The following is a 5,566-nucleotide window of genomic DNA, read 5'->3' as shown; positions in this document are numbered from 1 at the left end:
CTGAGGAGCTATCGGGACCCAACAAGAGATCTGCTTCGACAGGTAGCACTGTCTGCTCTGAAGGCCTTGTTTTCACTCCAGATTTTTCCATCTCCCACCCGAATGGCTGATTCACAGGAAGAGTAGTTTAATGTACAAACATTGTCGACAAAGGGAAATGTAATGAAGAAAAGGATGGGCAAGATATCATTCAAATATATGATGCCTGGTTAAACAGGATGGCATTGCACATTTCACATATATTATGGCTGGCTAAAAGACATGAGACTGCATAATTCCCATATATGATATAGAAACTAAACATGTGGCATTACAGAACATGTCTAAACTAAGCAGATGACATATATGATGTCAAAAGTAGGCACTGCAAGGCAACATATGCATGATATGACTAACATCATCATGCCAAGGTAGAGCAAACACCTTGGGGGGAAATAGGAGTGGTCAGCGGCATCCGAATCCGCCTCAGAACAGATATCTTCCTCTGGATTACAATCTGGAGAGGGGTGGGGAGGGTTTGCCATTGAACCCACCATGGAGCGATGTCTGCATGACATTGTATTGCCGCGCAAAACTCTTCTATTTTTATCTACATGTTCAGCATGACTATGTACAATATCTTACATGCATACGAAAAAAATATGGTGAGATTATGTAAGGAGAGCATGCAGAAATTTAGAGTGATGGTAACAACCAGTGGATCGATGTTTTTCCGTTGAACCAAAATAGCCCTAATGGATCGACGTGAATGTATAGTAATAAGTGATGCAACAAGTGTACAACCTCTTTGCCGTAGCCGTGTCGACCTCAGCATCATTGGGTTGGTCGCTGAAGCAGTTGAGGCAGAGGTGGCTGTCGGAGGTGTGGAGGAAGATCTGAGGAATCTGTAGACAGCGTCCAGGGCACTGCTCCATTGTGATGGATCGTTCTGTCGTTGGAGCAGCTCCGGTGAGCCGTAAGACGTCAAGACTGAAGCAGCACAAGACAGACATCGTCAATCTCAAGTGGGATTCTAATAGCATTTCCAATAGATGATGTAAAATGGATGTAAAATTAACATCACCAAAAACCACCTGACTACAACAAATGAGGTAAAAACTGTTGACTCTGAACTTAACTGTCGAAACTGAAATTTACTGTGGAATCTGAATGCTACTGTCGAAACTGAACGCAATGGTAGCAGAGAGGCACTTGACATGTAGTTTAGGGAGGGCCTGCAGTTCATCTTCAACCTACACCCCCCTGAGCCACCAGCCACCACCGACCGAACCGCCGGCCCCAGCGCCGCCTCGCCGCCCCGAAACAACTCGCCACTGCCGCCCCGGCCAGCCCTCTAGGCCCCCCCCACCCTGAACCCTAAGATAGATAGTGGAGTACCTCTCCGGCGAGCCCCCGTCCCCGCTGCGGGTGGTTCTTCCTTAACTCCGATGAGCCCCCCAACCCCTGAAAACCGACTGACCCAAAAGTTGATTCAGTCGACTGAAGTGTGGCTTAATCGGAGCAGAGCAGCAGCACGAGCGAGGGGGAGAGCAGCAGCAGCAGCTGGGCGAGCAAGCGATCGAGCGAGAGCCGGAGCAGCAGCAGCAGATCCATCTAGTATGGACACCACCGCCGAAGGGGCCTCGCACTGGGGGAGAGCCGCCATGGAGATGTCTCCCACGGCGCCAGCTTCAAGGTAGCCGCTCCATGGGGGTGCGGGATGGAGCACCGTCGGTGCCGGGAGGTCGAGTTAAGGAGAAGGTGCAATGCGATGAGTGTACAACCTCTTTGGTGGCGCCGAGTAGGCCTCGGCTTCGTCCGAGGAGTCGGTGAGGATGCTGCGGTTCCGGTGGAGCAGGTTAAGGCGGCACTGTGGGGATGGAGCAGCCGCGATAGACGAGGTGATCATCGGAGCAGCTCCTTGGAGGTGGAGGACAAGGCGGCTGAACCGGCGGGACGGCAAGATGGACGACGGATCCTCATCTGGGGAGGTGGACGAGGGACGTCGAGCTGTTGCGGTGGACGACATCGTCGGGGAAGAGGCTCCGGCTGGGCAGCGGTGACGAGGCGGACGGAGAAGGGTGGGGTTTCGCGGCTGGAGCGGAGAGGTTATGGCGGCCTGGTATTTCGAATGGCGAAAAGGGGGTGATGGGAGGGGGTGAAGCATGACTTAGGAACGCGCTTGTCCAAAATGTAGGGTGTGTTACAAAAGTACCCCCCACCGATTTGAACTAGCGGCACTTTCGGCTCAGGGTTAGAAGGGGGATTTCGCGTGTCGGGATTTGGCAGCTGGAGGGAGTTTTCGTGCGCGTTGTAATTTCGGGATAGCAAGGCGCGGGTTGTGAAGGCGCCAGTTTTGGGAGCACGATATCTGAATTTTCGGGATATAACAATACGCGGGTTGAATTTCAGGGACAAGCCTAACGTGTCGTAATATTGTACTTGTACGTACCAAATCAATTTGCACTTGCCTCAACCAAAAAGAAAACGAAAAAAATAAAACTATTCACACGACACAAAGAGAGAGTCTTGCCCCGTTTTACTATACAAATGCTATTCAAAGCTACTCCCTCCTTCCATCTATATAGGGCCTAATGTGTTTTTCGATGCTAACTTTGACCAAATATTAGAGCAATGATATATGACATGCAACTTACACAAAGCACACCGTTAAATTCGTCTATGAAAGGTTCTTTCAATGATATAATTTTCACATTGTGCATGTCATGTACTATTAATCTTGTCAATAGTCAAAGGCGGTCTTAAAAATCTCATTACGCCCTATGTATATGGAAGGAGGGAGTATGAATCCATGTTATGTCCGATTAAATTTTTTCGCTCGCTGTATAATGCATGTAACCTACTCATACCAACATTTTAGTGCATTCCAAATGTCTATACTACCGCTGCAATTCGAACTAAATTTGAATTCGTTTCTCTATTTCAATAAGAATCTACAATCATGATTGTTGCCAAATTCAACCATCAAAGTTTCCTTGCTATCCGCCATATATAAATCAGACAGCCTATAATGCAGGATGACAGGCACACCATCATCAACAACTCCGTTTTTTATAAGAGTAGAGATAAAATATATTAAATGTAGTATACCATGTTCATAACCACACCATGTTTATCACCATTATATATATTCACACATCCGTCGGTTTTAAACACTATGATAAATTCTTCAAATATCCGAATTCTCTTTTTATAATGAAGTATATATGATCTCTATTCGTCTTTTACACCCACACAACCCTCTTATCTTTGTAGCTAGCGCTAACTTTCTCTTGTGCATGCACACGCCCGCATCCCTCTCACTCTCCCTCAGCATTCTCTAGCTCCATCGTGCAAATTCATGTTTTCACTTTAGGTCGTTCACCCACGGTGTGTGTAGGCCCCCCAGCTCCTTCTTTACGGCACACATCGATCGATATGCCTCTCTAGCCAGGTGTGCCTAGCACAAACACAAGATTCCCTTCTTCTCTTGTCACTATCCATGCCTCACTCCCACCACTCGTTTCATCGTTCTCGTACTCGCACACTCCTCCCCCTAGATATGGTATGCCTCTCGTACCACCTCCTACATGCATCCCTCTCTCTCTATCCTTCTCCTCGTGCCTCATTTGCTTCTAACACACACATGCATGTATACCGATCGATCTCCCAACATATACCTAGATCGACTTTAACTACCCCCCCCCATCGATCGACGTACCTCACAAGTTATGTCTCTCCTTTCTCTTACAAAGGGCGGTTGATCTTCCTATGTAGTTACGTCTGCTTACCACAGCCACATCGTCCCCCTCATCATTCGTGCATGCCTCCTGACCCATCTCTCACACGCACATGCACAGACAACAAGCAGCCATCTCCTCTCTTATTGATATTGCGGGCGTGGCCTCCGTTTGTCTAGCAAGCCTATCCCACCATTTGTTAGAAGCAACTCCACTACCACCCCCTCCAACACTCTAGCTCTGTCTCTCTCCCAACCTTATTCATCTCCTGCACATATGCATGGATGCCGATCGATCTCCCTTAATACACGAGGCAGATCGGTCTCCTTAATACATGAGGTAGGCCTCTCTCTCTCCTCCACACATATACCAGCCATTGTACCTCTATAGTTAATTGGGCCTCCCTCTTCCCCCACCACACACTGATAGTCGAGCGCTGCAGGTAGGTATCCATGCCACAGAGACAAACTGCACATGCCCCATCTCACATTCCAGTAGGCCAGCCACTCTATATCTTTGACGTGGGCACACACAAATTCGATGGAACTCTTTATCGATCGCGCACGCGCGCACACACACACACATCATCCCTCTCTTCGATTCTATAGAAACCTCAAGCTGATGATACCTCCACTCTCTTCTCGTGGATCGCCCCCTCTATATATATGTTATATCCAGGACTCTATTTCACACACATTGCATATGTTAGATTTTTTGATTGACCCCCCCCCCAAAAAAAACTCTCAAGAACCCACACACTATATCTCTCTAGGTTTGTATCTCTCTCACACAACCCCACGTAGGTGGTGTACGTATACAAGAAGAGAATAGGTGCACCATGCACGTACTCACGCTTCGTGCCCAGCCACACCCGCGCGGGTACACGGTGGAGCTCATTTCTTTACGAAATGGCAGCCCACGTGCTAATTTGAACACCTGTAGCGGTTGTTTACCTAGGGAGGTCGTGTACCACGCGTGCACGAAACAAAGTTCAACTTGACGCATTGTCGCGTTATTTTTAAATAAAGTTATAGCGCTCAATGGCACGTACACATAATATAAAACGATTTTTATGGAGGAAAAGGTAGTCCGCTCTTCAGAGTATCTCACACAAGGCTCTGGTGGCCTCTCTCTCTCTCACCATTGGTCACTGATCCGGCCGCATCCCGTCCACCGGGGGAAAGGGAGTGCGGTGGCCTCTCTCTCTCATCGTTGGTCACTGATCCAGCCGCATCCCGTCCGCCGGGGGAAAGGGAGTGCGGTGGCCTCTCTCTCTCTCACCGTTGGTCACTGATTCGGCCGCATCCCGTCCGCCAGGGGAAAGGAAGGAAGTGCATCGTTTCTCCGTTCGACGGCGCCGAGGCAACACATCCCAATCTGCGGTACACGCCGTTCTCTCTGACCAAGCTCCGGCATGGCAGGGCCTATGCCACTTGCTCGCAGATTCCGCCCGCCGCCGCTCACCTAGTTACATCCCGACGACCTCCAGGTATCCCCTCCGGCCTTGCTCCACTGCCCGTTTTCCCACGTCGCTGCATGTGGATCTTCCATAGTTCTTTGCCCAAAACGTAGCTCGTCCGGCGTACTTTCCATATTGCATTCTCATCCTCACACCGTTTTAGACAAACACAACTGTGTTGTTACCTTCCCTTAGGACAAGGAATGTGCTTCTTTTTTGTCGTCGCGTGTGTCATCAACTGTTATTGGCCAGTAATTGTTTCCTTTCTACCCCTTTTTAGCAAACAGGGCTATCCATTTCACCTCGTTGCTATTGCAACCTTTTGGTGAACTGCACAAATCACTTTTTTCTTAAGAGTGTTTTGTGCAGTTGTACTAAAATGTCACAC

This window comes from Triticum urartu, chromosome 6, assembly GCF_003073215.2.
Source record: "Triticum urartu cultivar G1812 chromosome 6, Tu2.1, whole genome shotgun sequence".
Classification (NCBI taxonomy): domain Eukaryota; kingdom Viridiplantae; phylum Streptophyta; class Magnoliopsida; order Poales; family Poaceae; genus Triticum; species Triticum urartu.
This window is presented reverse-complemented; position numbering follows the sequence as displayed.